This window comes from Haplochromis burtoni, unplaced genomic scaffold, assembly GCF_018398535.1.
Source record: "Haplochromis burtoni strain Fernald_Lab_line unplaced genomic scaffold, NCSU_Asbu1 Contig_58, whole genome shotgun sequence".
In the NCBI taxonomy this organism is placed as follows: Eukaryota; Metazoa; Chordata; class Actinopteri; order Cichliformes; family Cichlidae; genus Haplochromis; species Haplochromis burtoni.
Genome location: NW_024582419.1, coordinates 1697775 through 1724011, shown reverse-complemented (window position 1 = coordinate 1724011; position 26237 = coordinate 1697775). Strand labels below are relative to the sequence as shown.

General features: G+C 41.7%; 1 long non-coding RNA gene across 1 annotated transcript; it reads left to right on the top strand.

The window, feature by feature from the left end:
• LOC102309703 lies at positions 1–24747 on the top strand. Its single transcript, XR_315813.2, has 3 exons — positions 1–472; positions 3533–3614; positions 20352–24747. It is a non-coding gene; the product is annotated as an uncharacterized LOC102309703 (long non-coding RNA).
• Positions 24748–26237: the final 1490 nt, after the last annotated feature.

Genomic DNA, 26237 nt, shown 5'->3' with positions numbered 1-26237 from the left:
TTGCGCCGATCAGGCCGAGTGTAGTGAGCACGTGTGTGTGTGTTCGTGTGCGTGCACGAAGAGCATGCCTGGATAATGCACATTTGTATTATTAGAAGTCAAACCGTGCCGTGTGTCGACCGCCAAGGAAAGAAAAAGGTTCTTGATTAACTGCCATCACCAGCTGTTTGTCAGTCTGAGCCAGTTAAGTGGTTTAGCACAGTACTGTATTTCATTTTGTACACAATGTGGACGAGAGACTTGGCCAAAGGCAGCTGAACGTTGGCTTTTGTCTGACTGCAGAGGGTCCGTGCAGCACTGATTTGAGACAGGACATGGCTAAATACTCTGCAATGAGAAAGTCACCTGTAGCATTATGTCCTGGGAAACTTGGAAACAATAAGAAGAGTTTGACATTTGGAAAACCGGCAGATTCAAAGTCTAAAAAGTATATGAGAAGACTGATATCCTCAAATGTGCTGTTTGAAACCTGGTAAGATGCTGGTTGTGTAACATACAGCATGACTGCATGGCGGTTCATTTTACCTTTTTTTATTTCACAAAACTGTGCACGCCTGCATGACTTTTTCTCACCATAAGCTATTGTTCAGAGGCACCGGGACAAAGCCAATAAAACAATCAGTGAGGCTGTTCTCCCAGGTGTCTCCAGGCATCCATGAAAAAGAGGATTTAAACGGTTTAGTGGAATTAGAAGTTAGCAGAGAGTAAGCAAGCAAGTGAACATCCAAAGATGACATGTTCTGAGCGATGTGTTACTAAAATATTTTAAAGTTTACAGCATAATTAAAACTATAAAGACATTTGAAAAACTAAAAATCTGAGACTTTAGAAAGGTTAGGGAAGTTGGGCAAGTATTGAGGTTTCTCACGTGATGTGCACGTTGCTCATGAGTTGCCCACCATACTGGATGCGATACCACCACCAGTTGCTTAGGAAATGTCTATTCCCTGACTGGTTGGCAGGGCTTTGGAGCGTGATGTCACGGGAGGGGGCGTGACCAGGATTTTTGGTTGAGGCGCCATATTTCTGGGCCAAACAAAGCGCTAGCGAAAGAGGAGCGAAAGCACACAGATAACACCAGCTAAGGTTCGTACTTCCTGTGTGGTTTGTTATAATGTTAGATCGCACAACCGGCAGGGGAATAAGCTTGAAAATGGTTTATCTTTTCATTCTTTCCTGCTGGCTTTCACTCTGAAGAAGGTGGTGCACCAAAGGCTTCCAAATGATTGCTTTGGTTCCAAGCAGATTACTGTGGTTTTCTTTAGTTTTGCAAACACTAGCTACTAGCCAAAGAGTAGTGCAACTCTATCAAATGTGAAACAAACCAGAAATGGAGAAGATTCGCTTTCAAAGTAAAAGTTGTTGAAAGTGTGCAACCTTTTCTTTATTGGGAAACAGCATTCATCTGATTTGTATAGTTTTTCAGTTCAGTTCAGAGAGTAGCTGGACAGTGTTTGTAGTCCAAGCTATCACTTCCATTAAAACTATGACTGCTACTCACCAGATCAATTACAAAGGGGTTTTTTGTAAGTTTTTCAGAAATACACATTATTCCCTAGTGACAGTCGGCCTGTGTAACTGCCATCAACCTTCAGAAACCGCTCCGAGTCTGGGGTATAGAAATTTTTCTTTCACGACCAGTGGTTGCCAGATGGTTATGAACCGGTGTCTAAGCCTGTGTGACCGAGGCCTTATTCACACAATCCTACAATGTTATACGTCCAAAATGGTGCAGACGTTAACGGTCACAGTTCTGCAAAACCTCAATAATGACGTGCTACCTAGTGACCAGCTAAAGAGCTATTGTTAGGCTGATATGAGTACATTATTAGCACAGGGAAGATGTAGGATGAGGGTTAAACTGTAGGTTAAATTAATATGAAACTGACAAGAAGAAGAAGACAATGAAAACTACAGCCAGGAGAATTGTTGACATGATCCCTTCCAGTTAGTCATCAATATCCTGATACGGGGTCTGACATTACCTGTTGAGACTAATGTAGACTTTTCCCTTCAAACAGCTCCTAAAATGAACTTGTTATAGTCAATCCATTGTTCCATTTTCTTCTACTTATCCAGTTTCAGGGTTGTGGAGTGACTTGAGCCTATACCAGCTGCCATAAGAGGAGATTCAGGGTACACTGTGGACAGGTCAGCAGTCTGTTGCAGGGTTTAAAAAGGTATCTTGTGTCTGCCACACATTAGGGACTTGTTGGATAAGCCTTTAGTGATTTGCAACACTTTTTTATGAAAAAGTCCTGATTCAAACTTTGTTTCCACTGAAAAAATTATTGTATGGGAATTCTGCATCTGTTTGCATGTGTGTTAGCCCACACAAAGGAGTTTGCGACCCATGCAAACATGCTGTCATCTGTTCCACTTGGATGACGCTGCATGTAGGTCAGCAGTGCAGCGATACAGATTTTCAGGAGTTGAGATATAAACATAAATTTTTATTGTACAAAATCAAAAGAGCACAATTGTAAAACGCAAACTGCACCCAGGACAGAAGCAACCACATTATACTGCAAACAGAACTTCGACTCCTTGCAAACATCTGCACAGACAGCATGCTAACTCAAAGCAAGCCAAGAACCAAGAGTGATTTCAAAGCTGAGTGTGTGCAGACCCAAGCACAGCAGCCAGAGCTTGAACTTCAACAGGTAACAAAGGGAGTGATGAGCAATCAGGATGTAGCCTCCATTTCTACTTGTTCATGTTTCTACAGCGATTGGTATGAGGTTTATGTTAAAAGTAAAAGAAAGATCATGTGTGTGTTGGGATTTGTGCTGGTGTGTGGGACCCTAACCTATAGCTTGATATTGTTGTGGCTGGTCGTTATGTGACTTTATTTACATTATGGTGCCTTTATGTGAATGTATTTCATGTTATTTTACAAAGTAACAAGTAGTGTAACAAATGACTTTCTTCAGTGAGTAATTAAATAATTTACTGCATAGTGTACTACATTACTTATAAACATCTGGTAATGACAGCTGCTCTGACCAAATGGGGAATAAAGAAATAAACTTACCTCTCACGCAACAAAGCTCAAATATATTCAGAGTTTTGTTCACTGCCTGAATGTGTTTTTAGGTTTGTCTAAATATAAATCAGTGGTCACTGTCATTAACCTGAGTGGCACAATTTTGGATATATTTTGATCACGCTGGAAACTTCAGCTGTTTCTTTGCTGCTGGTATGCTCTGAGGGGGTTGAAAGTGAAAGATAAAGCTCATCAGGATGTAAAATTGACTGCCAAGTCCTGGTTTTTGAGTTTGCAGCCGCAGCCAAAAAACGTGTGACACAAACTGAGCCTTTGATGTGCTGAGAAGCTGTTGGTGAAAGGTGCTGAATCTTAAGCCTCAGAACATTTAACTTTAGCTGCTGTGAGTCACACAGGCAGAAACAGGACTCGTTGGTTTGAGACAAAAAAAAGATAAAACCGAAGAAGAAGCTATTGTTGTCCATCGCAGCCCGGATGACACATGCAAACCTCCGCAGCGCTTTTTGATTCTCCTGTGTTTTCTAGGTATGCTGGGGGCCTTTCAGTGAACACATCTTGCGACATGAGTGGGAGGAAACTGCTGTGGTTTGGTTGCTGTGGAAACCAGGTGAGAGCATGTGCTGTGTGTGCGCTCAGGGGATGACATCATACATTCCATGACGTTGACAGCAGCGAATAGCAGCGAGATGAGGGAGGAGGAAATGAGACGCCTCAGGGCTCAGAAGCCCCTGTTAGGGAAAGAAAGCTTTTGTTTTCAGATGGTTCTCCACCGTCTGAAAGGATCACGTGATATCTATCAGTGGTTTTTAATCACCAATGCATAATTGTCACAGCTGCTCCTTTATATGAATACAGGTTCTCCTTATTTTATAGCATTACAAATATAGTCACACTGTTGGTAGTATCTTGCAAGTAGACCTAATGCAATCATTCCAACTTAAAACTGCACTTGAAAAACCTTTTAATAAGAAAGATGTTATAGGAAACTGTACTTTAAATGAAAGTGTGCTATAATTAAATAGATAAATAACATTTATAAATATGTTGCTGCTTGCTGTATGATGTACATATTTAATGGAGTATATATAAACGGATCCATAAAGTTTTTTGGGTGAGTGTTTTGTTGGGTTAGCAACATTGCTATAGCCATGAAACACCAAGCGTACTGCAAAAAAGCGACCCAAAATTCAGAATTTTTCTGATGCAAACTTGTTGTATAACATATATACACACCAAACATGTTTTTTTTTTTGTGGATAATTTATCCTCCACATATTCTGAACAAGAAAAGGAAGAAACGGAGAGTCTGAGATCATCCAATTCTGATGAGAAGACAGAAGCAGGAAGAATTTCATGGTTTGATCCGGGAGTTGAAGCTGGATCGCGGCCGCTTTCGTACATATTTCAGGATGTCCGTGGGGCAGTTTGAGCTCTTGTTGTGCAGAGTTCGAACCACATCTAAGGAGGCAGAGAAATAATTTCAGAGAGCCGATTGACCCCGTGCAGCATCAAACTGTGTGTCTGAGATAAAAAAGTATTATTTTATGATTTCCATATCGTTCTATATTCAGTAGCAATGCGTGTTTTGAGCAACAAGCGTACACGTTGACAAAAAGCAGTGGTCAGATCTGTTTATTCGGATCAAAAAAAAATTGGAAACAATTGAGCTTGATTCACATGGATTTTACACGTCTGGTGTGTAAAAACGTTTAATATGTCAGTTCAGGAGTTTTCAGTCCCATTGCCACATGTATATGATATCAAGCATCTAACCATGCATTTGAGTATGGTACTGTAACAGGATATCATCGCTGCAACAAGTCAGTTTTGAAGTTTCCTTCTCAATACTCCACAATCAACTGTCAGCAGTATTATTGCAAACTGGAAACATTTAGGAACCACCGTGTCTCAACCATGTAAAGCCACAGAGCAGAATCGCCAAGTGCTGAGGTGCATGGGGCGTAGAAGTCACCAGCATTCTGTAGGTGTAACATTCAGATGGCCCAGTACTTATGTCCATATAGTGTATGCACAAGATATCCTTCAGCGTTGGTGCGCGATTAAGCGGCCGTGCCAATCAATACAATACAAGACACTCAGAACAAAAGGCTCTCTTTGAAATAGCAGAGATGAGAAGGTGCCATGAATCCTCAGTCATAATGTCTCCGTCAGCAGACCTTATTTTTGTGTCTTGTTTGAGAGCTCTGTGCATTTAGTTTTTCAGGTTAAAAGACCCACTAGAACAACAGAAAACACTTAATAATAAGCATGAATGCAAAAGCCCTCAAAACCCTGATACCAAAACCAACGACCACGAGCTTCACTTTACTTTGCTTATTAGTTTCATTTTCACTCTGTTTGGTAAGGTTTCAGCACCAAATCTCCAAGGATAGGTGCAGTAAAAATCATACTTTGGATGCCCACTGGATCCAATTCTTCGGACTTGTCTAGAGTTAATTTGTGAAAATGGCTCTAAAGCACGAGCGTGCCTTATTTCAACTTGTATGTGTTCCCATTACTGTTGCTGCTGTGTGAATGCGGCTCATGCTAACTTTGCAGATGTGGAAAAACGAGATTCTGCACAAAAGAAAAGTAACATCACGTCAAAGAGAAAAATATTATTTTGTACAGTTATTCATGTCTATCAGACATTTTTCTAACTGCATTATGCATCTTTATCCAGGGATACCTCTTGGCTTACCCAATCAGCAGCACATTTATCCACACATGCTGCTTTGGCTCTGGATTGTGTGCATTTGTGCTGCAGAGGTAGCAACAAACAAGCATTCCAGCACATTAAATCACCGAGCGTTCGCTCCAGGCTGGCTCAGTCTTTTCTTCCTGTTGATTCTGGGAAGTGTAACACCATCTCCAGGACAGCAGCTGAGCAGCGAGAGCAGAAACACCAGCACAGGACATCCTGTTGTTTCCCTGCCTTCCATTGAATTAAGCTCTCCTCTTCGGTGCACTAGATATAGCCAACTATTCAACAGAAGTGCCCAGAGAGTAATCCAATGCTGGGTTTCCAAGAAGTTGGACTCATACGTGAAAGCAGACCAACATGCATGGATAAATATATCTTTGATTAGCTGAGCTGCCAAGCATCTCAAAGAAAAGAGTAGCCACCTAATGTCTGTGTTTAATTTTTGTCAGACTCAAATATAAAAGTTAAAAATAATTCCTGTTAAATTTGGGTTTTAAAGTTGATGGAAGCTCTCTGGAGTTGTGTTGCAACAGTATTGGATTATTTTCCAAAAACCATAACATGTTGGAACATTATGGCCATTTTTACACCTGCACTGCAGCACTGAGCTGTCACAAACATGAAAACATTGAGCTGCATGCGAGAACACAAAGTTCAGATGCAGTTCAGAATGTGCGATTTTATGTAGGCAGCTAATCCACACCAATATTTCCAATAGTTTGAATATATCCAAGGCAATTTAAGTCTGCTTATGTATAAAACTACCTCAGACTTAACAAATGATGCATGCTGATCGATATAGATTTATTCGTAATTTTGAAGTTGCAGTGCCAGTTGCACAGATGCACATCAAGCTGCCTGAAAAAGAGCCAATCATCACTTACCTGGCGCTCAGATGTGGACTGTCAGCTTCCTGGTCTGTGGATGTGATTAGTCTTAGATTGGAAAGACTGAAAAGACTATTAGAGACCGTCCCATTCAGGTTCACACTCCCAGCAGGTTTTTGCTGAGGATGAACCCCTTAAGATGCTTTTCACAGGCCTAACAAAACAGCAATATGTCCTGTGATGAGGTGTTGAATGGGTGGTCAGTGGATCTACGGGAGGCTTTGGTGCTCTAATCTCACTACATTATCACTGGAGAAAAGATGAGAAAATGAGTTATAAGAAGCTGTGTCAGACAGACGAATACGCTGCTGCGATGGGCTGTGAAAAGAGCCGACTGAGTCAAATTAGTGTGCACATATTCGGAACATGCAGCATATTTTAAAGTGTGCAAAGCCTACCAAATGAATCTGTAATTTAATGAGCAAATGTGAGTTCAGTCACAGTCCTCTAAATGAATCCTTTCACCCTGATTTGCATGCATTCGAATGCACACTTTCATCAGAAAGGTGATTATATAAAATGTATGGAAATCATAGACTGTCGGTGACTTAAGTCCCCTCTTTAGTCTGCATTAATCCCCATTTCCTGGCCTCGGGCCATGGCGGGAATATGTATTGGAGGACGGCCACGTGCCCTCTCTCAGCTGCCCCCTAATCACACCCCCAGCCCCAGGCTTGCTCCGACCCCACGGCCCTGCCTGTGCGGTCCAGCCAGTCTTTTCTTCTGGTTCTCTCCTGCCCCCTAAAGCACAGAAAGCAGAATAAGCACAGTGTGGCAGGTCCTGGTGGATCAAAAACTAATTTCCTGAGACATTTGTTTGAGCGAAGCAGGTGAGAACATGCAGGGTATAGCTTCATATGGACATCTTCCTAATGCATTAAGGTCCTCTGCACATAAAAGTTTACATTACAATAAACTGTGTGAGTGTAATCTTCCTCATTGTTGCATAAAAGCCATCAGATGATAAAAGAGGCAGGAACAGCGCTTGGCAATCAAATATTCCCATGTCTTTGGTTCGCTGGCGTGCTTCTTTGAACCTTCTTGATTCACAGGCATTCCTCACGCAATAGGAGCTGTCACTTTGTGTGGACATTGTCCTGTCAGTGTGTGTGGCTATAGGGAGCGTCTGATGTACACTCCGGGCCACTTGATGTGAATGGGAAGACAATGAGACCCCCAGTGGCTCCCTCTCTCCGTGACCCGTTTGGGGTCTGATTTGCCTTGGCAAGGGGGACAGAGGCCCAAAACAAAGCTGAAGGAGTCTCCAGTGGAGGGGTTCAGAGGTCAGCCCCAACGCCCAGCTAACAGGCTCGTCTTCAAGTTTGCGCTTCTAAATGGGGAAGGGACACAGAGGTGCAGAGACAATGGGATAAAAGGAACCTCCAAAACCATTAAATTCTGAGGAAGTGATGGCCGTGAATGATGACAGAGACTGAATAGGGACTCTTGAGTTGGGAGGTACGCTCCATTAATGACCATGGATGCTCCATTATGGCAGCCCGGGGAGGTGGTGATGGGGTGGTACATTTTTTCCCATTAGGCCTCTCTTCTCCGAAAGAAGAGACAATTCCAGATTGATGCAGAAATCCTGGTCGGGGTTGTATAGATCCCCACTGGGAATCTAAACCCAGGGGGGGGACAGCGTGACACACCCGTTAGAGGCTGGACGAGTCAAATTACTGTTTGCATAACGTCAACCACCCCAAAGGACACTTTGATTGATGGACTTTCCCTTTTATACCAAGCGTACGAGAGGATGTGGTTGTGCAGTTCATGACTTCAAAGCATGAACGGTAACAGATCGGCTTCTGATCGGTAGCGGCTCAATACTGTCGAACTTTTCTGGAAACTAAAAAGGGATCTGTGATGTAAATGACGATTGATTAGTTGCGCTCTGTCATCACTAATTCAAAAGGACCTAAAAGTGCATGTAAATGACAAGACAGCTGAACATGCTGCTGACAATATTTTAAAAACAACTCCATAAACCAATCCCTGATGAATCAGATTTATTTAGGTGTCTACATTAAGAATATATCACCACCATATGTCGGTCGTTTATCCTGCGCATTAAGTGTACTTACTCTTCCTTCAGGGGTCTGCGTTCAATCCTTCTTATAGGGACAGATTTATCATTACCCCATTCATGCACCATTAAATGTACCCTTATGTCTTTGATAGATGCAATATATGCACCATAAGCCTTAAATTGACATGTAAGCTCTTATGAAGCGTTTCACTTTTGACTTCAGGAGTGTGTTCAAGAAAAGTCAAAATCTGAATACCACAGCAGATATCAGACTAGGTAATGTTTTTCCAGTCTTCTATGGTCTGATTTTGGTGAGGCCAGGTGAACCACGGCCTCGGTTTCCCTGTTTTTAGCTGACAGGAGTCAGCGTAGCTCATCTGCTACAAAAGTTGACATAAAGATGTTCTTCTGCAAACCTTGGTTGAAATAAGCTTGATTTTTTTGGGATCCGAAAAAACAGATCTGACCAATGAGACCACTGCATCTGGCAACAAGTGCACCTGTAGCACAAAAAAAGGTGCACTGATACTGAATATACAAAAAGTTAAATAGTACCGTTTTACCTCTGACAAACAGCTAGACGCTGCTCCGGATCAATCGGCTCTCTGAAATTATTTCTCTCCCTCATCAGATGTGTTACCAACTCTGCCAACAAGAGCTCAAACTGCCCCACTGACATCCTGAAATATGTAGGAAAGTGACTGCTATACAGCTTCAAACCATTAAATTATTGGATGAACACAGAATCTCCCTTTTTCTCTTTTCTTGTCAGAAACTACAATAAAAGTGAAGAGCTCAAATAAATGTTACAATAAAAGGGTTAAATGTAGAAATGAACATGCAGTTTATATGTTCTCCTCCAAGATTTCAATGAAAACTTAAAAAAACAAGAAACCTTCAAAAGTGAATTACTTCAGTGAGCTTTCTGCTCTGTTACACGACCTGAGTCAGTCATAACAAACAGCTGCTGATGTCGTACTGAGCACTTTACATTTGTTTCGTTTTCCCCTAATCTGACTGACAAGGCAGCAGACTCCATGTTTTTATTCCACCACGTCTGTGTATGAAATCTATAGATTCACATGTAAAGTAACTCCAGGTTCATGTTAAGGAAAAGACAGCGTGTCTAGACTGTAATTATATAGCCGCAAATAGCTTGATTTAAGGAAGCCAGACAGATGTTTTACACTAAGAGTCTTTAAAAGCAACACTTCACAGCTGGCTGTGACTGCTCAGCAGTGCTGTCAAGAGTGTTTGACTCTTTTTTTTTTTTCTCTCATGCACAAAAATGCACCAGTCTGGCCAAAAATAGGCATTCCACAATGTGAGGAATTGCTTTCAGGATGATATTCTATAGCAGGTCTCCAGACCCACACGTGGCTCAAATCTTGGGAGGCAAACTCAGAGCAGAGATAAGGAATGTGGCCTAGTGGTCGCTAACGCAACACATTTAGCGCTAACTTGGGCATATCCAAAGATCGGGGTAAAAAGGAGCAACCAGGCACAAACTCCATGCATGTCAAAGCCACTTCTGCACACTCCTCCTTCTGATGGCACTTTCAACAGAAAGTGCACTCCAGTCTGTAGTGCACTTACGACATCTTTGAGGTTAAGTGCTTTGCATGTTGTTGCCTCTTCTGCACAGAAATTAGATGCTCTGATGCCGGAGCATTTCTAGATTTAAAGCCCAGGTTACCAAGAGTACATACGAATGGCTTTGTCTTCCAGCATTTGTTCAATAAGGAGCAGAAACAAAAGAAGGTGCAGCGCATCCATTGGCATGAGGATTTATCTGATCAAAGCAGGAGCGCTAAACCTTTCACCAAGGGAGCGTTTGCAGTCTGCAGATGGAGATCCCGGCTGCTGACAAAGCTGAACAGGCTGCAGTGGGACTGACAGGAGGAATCAGCTAGACCGCTAACTAGCTGTAAGCATGCTAATACGGTGGTGTTGATATGCTAATCACAATCCGCACTGGCGCAGGGATTCAAGTAATGAGCAATTGAACAAGGGTCAGGTTCCACCTTTGGGAAAGGCTTGAATGATAAATGTAACATTCATAGATTTAAAAACTACCAGGCATATTCACATGAAAACGTTACAATATATTTTGTAGAGTTACATTTACAGTACAGCAATTGTACTGTAAAACTCACAGGAATAAAAAGAGGCAAAAAAAAAAAAATCTGGGGATAACTAAGAAGGATACCAGATGGACATCAACCATTTGTTTTTGGACTTTTTGAAGCCACGAGATCAGCATTTGGGCATTTCACCAGAAGTTATGGACAAATACATGCTTGGTTAGCAAGCTGCATTCATAAACTGTACAGGTGCAATGAACATGTATTGGTTAGTTAGTGCTAATAACGGACTAAAGAAAAATTTGAATTTCACTTCCCAAAGCTTACACATAAACATCCTGGACGACACATAATCTTTGTCAGCTAATCCGATAAAAATGCTCAAAGATGCACAAACAGCAGCAGATGAAGCCTAGCAGACGCCAGTCAGCCTGTTGGGACACGAGCCACGCCCATAACTCAAATATCCAGGTGAATTCAAAACAAAGCTGCATAGCATAAGATTTGAAATACAGTGAAACAGGAAGGTCAAAGTCCATCTACCAGAAGGTAGACTCATTCACATGCTTTAGTTCCCGTTTGCATCCCTCGGGTATATTGATTTTTCTCTCTCTGTCTTGGGGAAAAGAGCAAACCTATTTCTCATAATTTAAAACTATAGGCTTCCTGTAAATACACTTTGGAGTTAGAGTGATCCATTTTTATTGTTCATTGGTAAGATTTTTCTACTTTATTTTATTTTTTTTAAGCAAAATCTGTTTCAAAACATTGCAGCCCACTATAGCGGATGCTTCATGTTTGAGGGCCTTTGTTTGTTAATTAAATTGGGAATTTGCTTTTGTGTCCAGTGCACCGCAGCATGCATAATCTAATTTTCCTTCCATACTAACCCCCATCCATGACTGGTGTCACGGGCCTGGAACGGGTTAACTAGACTCTCCTTTGATTCGGCTGTAATTAAAATGGACTTATGGACAATTACTTTGGTGTAATTTCCACGACAGATCTGGTCTTACATTCACCTTTGAACCTCAAGGCTTGAAACCAGTCTGACCTGCTCGGCTCAATCCATAGACGGATGTGTCGGGGTCAGCGGGGTGGAGAGGTCGTCCGTACTTTCATAGGTCTTTGATTCCTGGAAGATTTGTTTGCAGTGATTTGACAGACGGGCATTCACTGATTTTTTGCTGTCACATTAAATGTGTAACGTCGCATCAGTGACACATCACAACCTTTAACCCTCCAGTGAATCATAAAGCTGACCTTCTGTAAGTTAACATTGAATTGTGTGTCACTGTCTTTAATCGCCCCTGCCTGCTAAAAAAAATAAAATACATAAATTAAAGGAACGTTTAAGCAGAAATTATCCTTAAATTGCTCAATATTCATTTTCTTTTTAATTATGCAAAGACCCCGATTAGATCCTTTGCCTGTCTGCGGTATTAACCTCCAGCCTACAGATGTTAAACTCCTGAGTAGAGACTCCAGAGCGGGAAGCTTTTCTCAGTGTGAGCAGTGAATTATTTAAGACACTTCCTTTATTTTAAAAGCACCAAGTTTACATGTGAGACCAGCGTTTATTTCAACTCTGCAGTCAGTAATCCTCAGCTATAATCCTTGAGACTGCTTTGAAAGGCATACTACTGTATATAAGTGAAATGTAAACAGGTTAAGCCAAATATCCACTGATGCCCTCTCTGCTCTGGCTCATAAAGGCGCTGCTTTGTCTTCTTTAACCTGACCTATTTGTGTTACCATTGTTTAAGATCGTCATGTCGGTAAGAGTCAGGCTTAAAGCTTTTCCTTTTTTAAATAATTTAATCTGGGATGGAGTAGGTACATACGGCATGTCTGCAACATAAAGCTATACATTACTGAAATATGTAGACTAATGTGCTCGTTAGAGGGGCTTTCCTTTAGTTTCCTTCTTCGTGCATAAAGGAGATCACCTCATGTTATGCAAAAGGTTCTCAAGTCTGTACGATAATGTATGCACTTGTCATCAGATGCTCAGCATTTACGGTCAGAGCACACAAACACAAAGCGAGTCGCCTGGATACAAATGAGCATTGAACAGCAATTGAGCCAATCAGCCTCCACCTTCACGCTGATTGTTAGAGGCGCTCATTTAAAACTCTTTTGAGGTAGAAAATTTCAATTAAAAACAGCCCTGGGGAGGTTCGGGAACATGAGGCTTCTGCGCTTTATCTTGTATGTTTAAAAACAGCAGAGGAAAGAAAATGCTAATATCTTTTTGACAAGAATATCTGATAACAGTGTATTTTGAATCCTTTTACACCACTGTGCTCTTTTTCAGTTTTCGGCCAGACTTCAAGGCTTTCACACGGTGCTGTTTCTGTATTTCATCTGCTCTTGAATGTTGCACCACCCTCTTGCTCCGTGACTCTGTGAAGTCGAAGCTGGCAAACTTGAAATGTCACTCGATGGAGACAACATGAGCTTTAACGTGACGACCCGTCCTCGCAGCAATTAGCTGAGAAAATGACTTCGCCAGAGCAAAGCTAAAAGCAGCTGCACAAACGCAAAACCTGACATAAGCTGTGAGTTACTGACATGTGCTGTTATATATAGAACGCAAAACTATTTACATTGATGTGCCTTTGTTGTTTTTTTGAGTTATGTCGTGTTCTGAGAAAATGCTGAGATACTATAGTACCACATCTGGACAACAGCAGCAAGAACAGATAGTCATCTGTTTCTGCAGATAAGCACAAGGTTTAAGTGTACGAGTACAGGGAAGAAATGTCTTTGAAATTAAAGACAATGAAGGATCCCACTTCATGGCCTTGATTTACGTGTACTCAGCAGCTCTCTAGGGTGCGGTGATGCAACAGGATGGATATTCACCTAAAGCAGCCCATGAGAACATAAAGCCAGTACAAACATGGCAGATACTTCAAACCACAACTGAAGAACATCAGAGAGGACAATAGACAAGTTTCTTTTTCTTTCTTTAACTTATTATGTAATAAATGCTGATTTCACGACGTAGCCGTGATAAAATCCTGACACTGTGTTTGGACCGATTGCCTGTTAGTCCTGGAGCTTTTGTTATCACAGGTAGAACATCTGAGAAAACCTGGTTCTTTAATGATAACATGCCCAACTTTACAACAGAAATAAACCGGATAAATCAGCTGCTTTTTATAGCTAATAAACCACTGATGTCATGCTTTGGGATATGAAAGGTTAGGATCGGGATAATGAGGCAGAGTTCAAAGCAGAAGGTGAGACAACAGCAGTCACTTTAAGGCGCTTTATACTGTAAGGTAATCAGCCTTTAGGGGCAATCAGATGACCCCTAAGGGCAAGCACTTGGCAACAGTGGGAAGAAAAAACGTTGTTTTAACAGGAAGAAACATCTGGCAGGAAGAGGTTAGGGAGGGGCAGCCATCTGCTGCAGCTGGTTGGGGGTGAGAAGGGATGGCAGGTTAAAAAACACACTGTGGAAGAGAGCAAGAGATTAATAATAACTAATGATTAAATGCAGAGTGGTGAAAAAACACATGGTGAGTGAAAAGAGGTAAGGAGGGGTGAGAAATGCTTGGTGCATCATGGGAATCCCCCAGCAGCCTGGACATTTTGCAGCTTGACTGATGGAGGATTCAGGGTCACCTGATCCAACCCTAATTAAATGCTTTATCAAAAATGAAAGTTTTAAGTCTAATTTTAAAAGTAGAGAGGGTGACTGTCTCCCAAATCAAACTGGGAGCTGGTTCCACAGAAGAGTGGACTGAAAGCTGAAGGCTCCCATTCTACTTTTAAATACCGTAAGAACCACAGGTAAGCCTGGGATATGGTAGTATGAAGTCTTAAGAAAAGATGGGGCCTGGTTATTTAAGACCTTGTATGTGAGGAGCAGGATTTTAAATTTGATTCTGGGAGAGAGAGATGAGAAGCCAATATGGAAAAACATGCTGCTGCAATATGTTTCTAATTTTAGAGCTATTGCACAAATGCAAGAAAGCATTCCTATATATTTGTTTAACATGCAGTTTGAGGACATATCCTGGTCATAAACAACTCCAAGATTCCTCCTTTTACTGGACGCCAAGCTAATTCATCCAGATCCAATCCATCCACAGTAAACATTTGGTTAGATTTTGAGGCCTTGGTAGAATAACCTTAGGCTTATCTGAATTTAGAAGCAGGAAATTAGAGGTCATCCAGATCTTTAAATGTTATTCTTGTAGTTTATGGATAGATGGAACTGGGTATCATCTCCATATCAACTGAAATGTATGTTTTGCCTTTGAATGATTCACCCTGATGCAGGATACACAGAGACAGACAAAAGGTGAGCTGTTGTTGGGCTGGTTAGCCCAAAACCCAGTGCCAGAAATCCAGGAAGCCCAGAGAAACATTTAGGTGTGATGTTCACAGCATTTACACACACTGAGAGGGAGTGAAGACAGCTGGATGATGAGGGACTAGTGAACACAATCAGACAGTCAAGAGAGGAGGAAGTAAGACTAAAGCTCAGAGACAGCTCGCTGTCAGAGTCAAAAGTAAACAACCGAGGTAAAACTCTGAGAGTTTAAATACTAAAGTAATACTAGAAAGAAAAAAAAGAACTAAATAGTTACTTTAGACACAAAAGGAAACAATTCCAGCAACTTCCAGGAATCACTGCTAACTGGTCGGGAATACACACGTTTCCCTAGCAACCAGCGGTTGTCTCACATCCAGTATGGCGGATGACTCTCGAGCAATGTGCACATGAGCTCCACGTTTAACTCTTTGACTTTTATAAGCACACCATCTGGATACTCGTCATGCATTTCATGTAGCTGTACTTGTCAGTGTAAACTTAACTTAAGCACTCAAAATAGCAGGAGTAAGTATGGAAGTACTCCACTGGAGACGCAGATTAAAACCAAGATAACCTGTTGTTATATCCGACTAGATTAGCAGACTATAAATTCATGTTTGACTTCATGTTAATATGTTTTCTTTAATTAAATAGATTTAGTTGATTGGATTTGAAATGGATATTTAGACAGCTGCAAAAGACTCGGTTCTCAAAATAGTTTAATGATAGTTTGAATGGAAATGTGAGAAAAAAACATGTCTGTAGGCTCTCGGTCTAAAGTGGCAGAGCATGAATGCCAGTCTGAAAGCATTTTTTCCCCAGTTACACTTCTTCTGTGAACTCTCTGGCTTTGTATAGCTGCATATCCTTCCACTCGTCCCACTTTAGATGTGGTTTTTGCATGTAGAGTTTGAACAGCAGGGCTTAGATGCTGTGTGAGTTCTGAGAAGCAGCTAGTGTGTGCGGACTGACAGCTGATTGCGCTATGGTTTAATCTTGTTAGGGATTTTCAAAAGTGCTGCGTCCACTCAGATGAGCAGATAGGAGCGCCACGCAGCCTTTGTGTGCAAAATTTCAACGCTCCCAAAAGGGGGGACAAAGGGCCCCCCTGGTGATGTCATTCCGCTGTCAGCAAGCAGGCCCTCGCCGGAGGAGAGGGGCCAGGACAGGATACGCTGTGACCACCATGGCCCTGACCCCCTCTGAACTAACGTAGCAACCCCTGCTGTGAAGTTCAAAACTGAAATGTGAGTTGGCTTTACGTAAATGCAAAACATCTTTGACCTTAAAAGGCCTGGATCTGCCCACAGATTGCCCACAATCCCCACAAATGATGCATATATGTCATGTTTCTTATGAAGTGTGTCACTCCACCAAACTTCCAGTCATATTCGATTACCATCAGTGTCACGAAAGCACAGCTGCCCGTTTGGATGCAATCCCGGAACTCCTATATTTATCAGAGCAGTGTCGTATCTGCACTGACTGACTGCCTATACACGTGTGACACATGCTGCAGGACGCTTGTTTAGCAGCGCCTACATCAGCATGCCAGCTGCACATTATACACAGCTTGTTGATGCATGAGTCATCGGTGCAGTATAGCTTTTAATTTCCATTCATATCAAACTTGTTAAAGGCGCAATACTGAACTAAATGTTTATAGAAGCACTCACATGACCAGTAATTCATGTGACTGGTACCACTTACCCTTTTTATGACCTTTGACTCGACTTTTGACACAATCTGAGTTTGGGCTCGTGGCGCTTTTTAGTCTTTTTTAACTTAACGTAATATGGGTTCTTTGAGGAATTGTTGAAGCAGCTTTACCTTCCACAAAAACAGCTTCATAAATCTCTTTATGTGCACATGTGAAAACAGACAGATGTGCCCTTACTTAGAAAGCAACGCTGCACGGCAGCTCTGTGTTTCCAAGAAACCGGGGCGCAGATCTCCCCATTTTTAGCGACGATCTGGAGATACACTGATAGCTTATGTTACAACCTACACGCAGACATCTTACACCGGGTTTCAGATTTACAGCAACATCCGCATACACGTGATTTGGGTTATTTATGTGCATGAGTCATGTATGTGTGTATAAGAAGAGCCATTGATTCCCCACCGATCTGGCGTGCATACAAATGTCCCCTGAAACGTATCGTGCCCCGTGGCGTCCCGTTTAAGTGCAACTCTTCTCTTGCTGCTGTAAATCATATTCTGCTACAACATCAGCTGCTCCCACTGAGCAAAGACACTTACAGAGCAAAGGAAAAGCAGACAGTACTGTGAAAATACACCGTTTGACGGATGAAAGACAAACATCCTCTGGGGCCGAAGGGCTCGAGTTGTGAATGGAACTGGTGTGCTCAACAGGCAGCTTCTTCTGATGCAGGGGAAGTTTTCACTCACATGTTGACCTCCAGGCTGCCAGATATATTGGTTTTTAATAATTTAGCATATTCGTTTTCTTAAGTAGCTGATCTCTCATATTATATTGACCCATTAGTTTTATTTGGCCTAGTTTTCATTACTAGAACATTCAGTTATTTATATTTTGCTTCCAAGGAGCCAGAATCTGTTTTTAAAGTGTTGTTGAGCAATAGTTGCCAGCTTTCTGAAGATACCTACGAATTATTCAAGCATGAAAACACCAAACTCAAGATGTGAAAAGTACTACAAAATTATATTGCTGCATCAACAAACATTTTTCGGAAAAGTAAGCAGTGTGTCCTTAAAAGGAATTGTGGAAATTGAAGGGTAAAAGCAGAAGAGTCAGGCCTAAAAACGATCTACAGCAGATGAACAGCATCTTAAAGTCACGTCTTTAAGAAACAGGGCCTGAGAGATGTATCTGACCCTTTAGTTGATCCATCTACTGTTCACTGAAGCCTCATCAGAAATGGTCTCAGTGGAACGGTGGCTATTAAGAAGTCATTTTTAAGGAAGGGAAACAGGGAGAAAAGGCTGAGGTCTGCCAAATTACACAAGAACCGGAGTGGAAATCAGTGGCTACAGGTCTGATGGAGTGATAAATCCAAATGCCTGTCAGTATGTACAGAAGAGGTCTGGACAGAGATGCAACAGGGATCATCTACGGTCATTGTGAAACAATATTTCAACCAGTGGTGTTGAAAGTTTATGGAAAAATGTATGAAATTATGAACATACAATCAGATTTTGCTTTTTAATTTTGAGTCTTCGATTCTAAAAGCATCTGATTGCATTTACTTTTAACCATGACAGTGATCCCAGTCACACTGCCAATGCAGTAAAAGCATACCTGAATTGAAAAACACACAATGGAGCACACTGAGGACTGTCCTCCCCAGAGCCCAGACCTCAACATTACTGAAGCAGTGTGAGATCATCTTGACAGAAAAGGAACAAAAGCAAGGAGCAGCTCTAAATGTCCTTCAAGAAGCCCGGAGAACTATTCCTGAAGACTATTTGACTAAATGACAAGAACACTCAGGCTGTGCTGAAGAATAAAGGTTCTCGTACCAAATATCGACTTTCAAGCTTGTTAGAATTGTGCAAATTCTGTTTTGGCCTTATACACTGTATTCCTTGCAAAATACAAAGAAATGAAGAGCGACTCCAAACCTTTGCACAGTGCTGTAGATCTCTGCAGATCTTCCACCTGTCATGAAAGTGTGACACTCATCTTCACACCTCTTAACAACATTAACCAATATTTGCAGTGACATTAAAGCGCCCTTAACCCAAACTACGTCAAAAAAATGAAACAAAGGCAGCCTGGTTATCTGTTAATCTGCTGCTACGTGAAGCTAATACATCAGCCCACATTGCATAATGTTTCTGCGCTCGGCTTAAACATGGTTAACCAGTAAGGATGAGACTTCACAGCTGAGACATCCTCCACGTGGAAACTTCCCCCTGCTTGAGCTAAAAAGCTGTATGAAGACGGGGGCGGACAAACAGACACTTTGACCACCTGAAGCCACGTGTTGGCGGATGACTTCATGGCAGCTCTTCAAGTAAAGTCCATCGAGGGCTGGAAAACACTCCTTCAAACTTAGGCATAACATAGGAGTGTGGGAGAGAGCGTGGTGTTGAAACGCGTCATTCTGATCATTGGCGAAGCAGCAGGGAGGAAGCATCGTCTCAGGTTCAGCATAACAGGGAAGTGGTGGGTCTGTGGTGGGTGTTTGCATGCACTACCAGTCTGCAAGGTATGCTTTACTCCTTTCAAAATGAGAGTGATTTTTCATTAAGAAGCAGCTCTCTTGGACGTCTGGGCTAAATGGCTAAAGGACGCTGTAGTTGTGACTGATGTATTGAGACAAACATAACGCAGAAGCTTCTGTTTGCAATAAATGCCCTTCATTTATTTGAGAAATGAGCGGCTTTTGAAGTGGGGAAAAACATTTCCAGCCTTCATTAAAAAAAAAAGTTATTAAACTTGTTCCCTGAAGTTCATCATCGGGGCACTGAGTCACTTCAGTTTTAAGCCAGACCCCTGCGCTGCCCGCTTACCCTCTACAAAGAGCTCCGATATTTTCCCATAAATACCTGAATTTGGCCACTTAATGATCCCTGCACAAATGGTCTCCAAACCAAACTATACGGCCTCGATTGCTGGTTAATTTACTGGAGACGAGTACCATACCAAGATCAAACGAGTCGGTCTCACTTGTAGCACCTTCACTGCAATGAATTTGCTGACCCCTCAACCTCGTGCGTTTTCCTATAAGGGGCACGAGAGGCTGAAAAAAGCTCACATGAGGTTTGGGTTTGCGCAGCGCTCTTGTAGCCCACTAAATCAGCTTGTTAGGAAGTTTTCTCTACGCACACACAGTAGCTGAGAAAACATCAGCGTGAAAGCCAGAAATCCTGAATGCAAAGTAGCTGCAGGGAGCAGAAACACACGTGAGCGACAGATGTGTGTGGACGACTGCTGCTGCATTAGAACGACGCCATCCTGAAATATTTCTACCTGAGGTGAAAATGCTGCACGCGTGCACGAGCGTCCGTTCTGACACTTCCTTAGCGTGTCCGGCTTGGCTTTGTTTTTTCAAGGTGAAGTTTGAGTTTCATTAAGAGGCAGCTTTAATGACCACACTAAGGGCTTGAAATTCCCACAACCTGAACATATGAGGAGGATTTAGTTTGGCTTTTTTGTTCCTGACATGAAACAGCACATTGTTAACCATGGCCTGGAGGCACAGTGGGCCAGAGTGCACTACAGAAGGTTAGGCTCAGCAGCAGCAGCAGAGGCAGCTCCTATTTGTGTAGTATTTCTTTTATTAATATGCTTATTTTAACAATTTATTCTTTTTCTAGTTGGACATAACACAAAATGTTGAGGACACGTGCTGTGGTGTGAGGATCACAGGGAAGAGGACACAATTGAATGGGATACGAAGAAGAAAATCCCAAATCAAAATCTAACTGGAAACAGGCAGCAGTCATACACGTGAAGGCCGGCAGCGAACCAGAAGGCAGAAGACAAAATCCCCAAAAAACACTCCAAAAGGTCACACAGGAGGAAAAGTACAAAGAAAACACAAGGAAGCTACTTGGTTATACACCATACATTTACATCTCCTCCTCATTTTTATGGATTCTTGTTTTAAACATGCCCATATATGTTGCTGAGTTTATAAGAATCATAAGGAGCATGACAAAGAAGCCGGGGATGTTTTCTTTGTATTTGATCTTGTATTTAAGTGTGTATGCCTGATCTGATCTCAGTGGGACTTCCTGGTTAAATAAAGGTAACAACAACAATCTGGGAAGTGTTAGGCGAACAGCTTGAGGTACATATACTTAGGACAATGACAGGCAAACTGAATCCATGTGTGAAGGACAACATAGGTGAGAAAAATCAGGGCGGGGCTTAAAAACTCAAGAAATGAAGCTTCACCTGTTTCAACACCACAGTGAAAAATTACCTCTATGGTAAGTTTTAAATCTCATTAAATACCACACAATGTGTATTTTAAATTATGATTGAATTTAGAGTAAAACAGACGTTAAAACACTTTGACAAACTTAAATTCATCCATTTATTTGATTGGTTATAGATTTTAAGATTACTTCTTTTCTAGATTGCTATAAAATGTTAAAGTTTTTTTTCTCTAAGGGACAAGAGTCCGAACATCAGACAAAATGCCGTGACAGAACATTTGTCACCTGATTTATGGCCCCTCATAATTTACCAGTGTGGTATTTTGAGCTAACAGATCTGTGTCAGGCGTTGCCAAGTAAACACCGCAGAACGAAGCAGCATCCTTTGTTTGACCTCTGCCTGGTTTTAAAAAGAAGAAGACTCCATGGCCTGCGGTCTTTTCTCGGTGTCAATAAAGACAAACACTCTAAAACACACACACACACACACACACGCACAAAAAGCGTCACGCGCATAACAACGGCGGTGTGTTTGTCTGCAGTTTGATTTGATGTGGGTGAATGTGTCAGGGTCACAGTCAGGAGGTCTCCACCCCGCTGGCGATGGAGCCCATTTTCTTGGAGGACCCCCCTCTGTGTTATTGAGACATGCTAGTCATCTCCATTATGAAGTGTAATTAGGTTGTTGTGCTTATTAACTCCCATTATCAGAGGAGCCCTGAGATGTCTACATGTGGCTGGTGCTACCGACGGGTTTGCAGATGGCTGTAAATTCGTGTTAGCATCTTCTTCCAGGATTCCTAGAGAGATGCAGATCAATGCGCAATCATCTCTTCTTGTCAAGCACCAGATCAGTGATTTTACTTGTTCTTTACTTATTGTGTTAAGAAACCAAACCACATTTTTTTAAAAACACTGGGTTAACTTTATCTGTGCATAGAATTTATTTTTCCCCGAGGCAATTTGAATTATTTCTTCAAGGATTTTAATGGGCTGAGTGGGTTTGTATTAGAAGATGCAAACGAGAAAACAGCAGATAAACTAAAGTCTGTGAGACATCCATTGCCAGATTGAGGAATTTAAGAGGGTGCTTAACTAATTCAGTGGTCCACCTCACAAAAAACAATAGATAAAAATCTATTTATAAGAATAAGAGGCGAAGTTTGGGTTAAGGATCAGGATTCGATTTAAATCAGAGTTTAAATGTTTGCAGTGTTGGGTGAAAATGTATCCATGATGCCTCTGAGCCATTAAATGCTCATGTAGCAGTTAGATGGAAACACTTGATTTAATTAAAAGAAGCAAACATTAACAAGTTGACTTTGGCTGATTTACTAAATGAGACTTTTTAATTAGCTAACTAACAGCTAATGAATCCAACTGCTCAATTAATGTACCGATTCAAGCGTTTTCTGAGGTACGCTCACAGGCTGCCTCACTTGCATTATCACTGCACTGTCACTGGGCCGCCAAGATTGACATCAGATACGGTATAAAATCGAAACACATGTTCAATGGAAATTTTCTTCTTGCTTGGTCAAAGGTCACGGTCAGCTATAGCAGTGTAGGTGGGGAACAGGTGGAAATTTGAATGCCTGCCTCCCTCCTTGATGTGGGTACGCAGTGACACTGGGCAAAGGTCATGAGCCACATTCAGACCTGAAAGATACGATGTGCTCCAGATTACTCTCAGATGCAGGTTGTTCTTTTTGACTTTGTGTGGGGAGACCTCCACCGGATCCGCACACTGACCTCAGTGGAAGCTGAGGAATGAGGAGCTGGTTGGCAGGCGATGCGGGGAACATACTACATGGTGGCTCAGCCCGTCCTCTCTGGCTCCGAGCCCAAACCTCCGAGGAGGGTAGTAACCTGAAACGTCCGCCTTATAGAAAAGCATTGATTTATTTTTCCTGGAAACACAGATCTGATTCAGGACATTATATTTATTTTGTTTTGTTTCTTTATTTAACCTGAAAATGTGTTACAGGATTATATTGCACACAATATTTCACAACCTGGCTGCTGATGGACAAAATGTGAAACAAATATGAAAAATAATGATTTAGATATTAATGACAACTCCAAGCGCTCTAGTTTCTCACATCGAAGGTTGTCTGAGTGAAACGACTGTCTAGGACCTTTGTGGGATTGTATAATGGATTGCATTTATACAGCGCTTTTCGGGACCCCCAAAGCGCTTTACAATACCACTATTCATTCACTCTCACATTCATACACTGGTGTATGTACATGTATGTTTTCTTACACTGAGGATTTGTATAATAACAACAAGCTGACTTAAACATAGAGAAGCCAGCAATATCAGATACTAGTAGTATAGTTAGAAGTTACAAATAATAAGCTAATGGTTCAAGGCTGGTCAGGGTGTTTTCTCTCTGTAGCCTCTCCTCCTTGTCCTCAGTTAGTTTGTGCTATGTGGAGCGATTAAATCAAAGTGGTATAAACAAAACAACCTGTATTTATGCGATTGACAGCGTGGGAAAGTAGCAGCCGAACACCCAGGAAAGCAGGCAGATGAGCAATTATAGATCTTCCTACCTTATTTTACGCCGCTTATCTGGCTAAGGTGAGACCTCCCGTCAGTTGAAACAGACTTTTAGGTCACTACAGATTTGCAAACCACCGTCAGCTAATTTCCAACTTGTTTTTATCTAAGAGGAATTTAAATCAGACAATATGAGCCGATTATAAACACCAGATTAAGACTGTCTGGGAACGGATCCAAGCTAGATCAGGAGAAGATGGTAGCCAAAAGAAAAATGAAGGTAGACCTTCACATCCACACAGAAGACCATCTCTAGAAATGACATACATACTCAGTGATTACAGGGTTTGGTATTCACATAAAATTCCAACATTAAAGCCAACACCAAGTAGCCGTATGTGTGCTGTAACTAGGAGCATGAAGGTTGGTGGGTCTGATTTTCATTTCCAATTAACCTTTTCCTTTTTTTCCTGCATAATCGCAGTCATTGCTGCCGTTCTGAAGTTATAAACATATACATAGCCAGCTTTGGACATCATATAATTAATCCATAATTAAGGTAAGGTCATGAGGTCAAATAAGAAAAGCTGATTGCTTAATGAGGTGTGAATTTGAAATGTTTAATCAGGTGTAAAATGGGCAATAAAGGATGTCTGTGTCAAGGCTTCTTTTTTTGTAGTTTTTCTTCTTTTTTTTTCTCCCTCAAACCTCAAGTTCACCATTTGTAAAGCACTGAGAAAAACGTATTGTGCATCTCTGATTTAAGTTGAACCAACGTTCTTCGGGAGGGATTTATTAGGTTTTCCTGCAGGAAAACAAAACAAACATCCAGGATTGGTGAATACCAAGTGGGATGTTCAAACTGAATCAGACTCTCAACACTTTGGGATCTTAGGTAGCTTTCTGATCTCTATATGCTAACCGGCGAAAGCTCCCACTTGACTGGCAGAAGGCGATTGATTGCAACATCAATGCAAACCACTGAGGTATTTTGATGGAAATACTGTTTAGTGTGGAAGGAGTCGAGGTTAAAAGAGCCGCGCCACAGTGGGAGCAGAGGATGTGGGAGCGGTGCTTGTCGACGAGCCGTCTCCGTGTCTCTCAGACAGCAGATGACATCGCTTATCAGCGATTACCCCAGAGGTTCAAACCATGAATAGAAATATTAGGTACAAAGTTGGTGTGGACATGTTGGTGCTGTTGCTGGAGCTTTTATTCTCCTGATATTACTTCACAGCAAACACAACAGAATTTTAATGTGCCTGCAGGTTGACAGCGCCGTGATCCCGGTTGTATTCTTTAGTTTTCTCTGCTGTTATTTTCTTCCCAATCCACCAGGAAGATCACCCTAATCCACCCCAATCCCTGTCGTCACATTTAGACTAAAGGCCTTTACACAGCGGACAGGTAAAACCTGTACAAATATTTTGTGTTTTAAAAATATTTTTTAGACTCGTCTATTCCTGATGCAGCCATTCACACTGACTGTCGAATGTTTGCTGGACGAATCTGCTACATTTATTTTTTTCCAAACCAAGCTCAATTTTTTCCAAGTAAAAAGATCTGACCAATCAGATCAGTGCATTTGGCAGCTAGTGCACTCGTAGCTCAAAACAGGTACCAGCTCTGAATATACAAAAAGTCAAATCATACTATTCTGTCTGAGACGCTGCTCCGGGTCAACCGGTTCTCAGTTTCCTCAGATGTGGTCACAACTCTAACAAGAGCTCAAACTGCCCGACTGACATCCTGAAATATCGAGATCCAGCATCAACTCCTGGATCAATCCATGAAATTCTCTCTGCTGCTGCCTTCTCGTGATAATTGCATGAACCCAAAATCGCAGTTTACTCCATTTTTTTCAGGACCAGCTCATCACTTGATGCTGCATTTGTGACAATGAATTTCCTGCAAAAACACATTCGGTGTGTAAATCGGTGTGTGTACGTTACACAACAAGTTCAGAGCCAGAAAATTCAGAATTTTCGTGTCACTTTTTTGCAACACGCTTGGTGTGTAATGGCCTTTAGTCTTCCTGTTTCACTAATGTCTTTTGATTACTTCCTGTTTTACTTCAATTTCTTGCTTCCCGCCTTTGTCTTCTCCTCCATTGCAACTGTCTTAAGTGATGAAAGCCCAGCAACGCAGGTAGACGAGCAAATACAGATGTTTCTCTTTGCACTTACGGATGATCTTTGTTGTTATTTAAAGAAGAAATATTATGCTCATATCCAGCTCTAGGTTTTTGTCCTATACCTGAAACATGCCCTACTTCTCTTCTGATTGGCTGAAGGCTTAAGCAGCAGGTGGGTGGGGCTAGAGGTGACCATTCACGCTGACATCATACAGAGCCAAGAGTAGAAAAACTGTCTGAAGCGTATAGTTTAGAGCAGCTTTTGGGTCACAGGGATTATTTGTATAACTTTATTGGAAACTTCAGTGTGAACATCCAATAATGTGTCAGTATATATATGAAAGATATACACTGAAAAAAGTCTAATAGGGCCTGTTTAAGGTTCCTTAAAGTTATGGCCAGATAGTAGGACCCATTTCTGACTAAAAACAATGATCTTCAGTGGTTTCGCAGCATGTTCTGCCAAGTATTTTGAAAAGTGAACTCGTAAATTCTGCTTTTGATCATAGATTCAGGATCTTTTTCAACCTCTTGCTTCCGTCGCCCTTTGCACTATGGCAGAATGATTTTAGCAAAAACATCCTAGACTCTGAGCCAAAGATTTTCCTTTGTTAGAACACTGTGAAGAAGAACCAACTCCAGCAGGTAAAGTTGAACTATCACACTGTATTGGAAACTC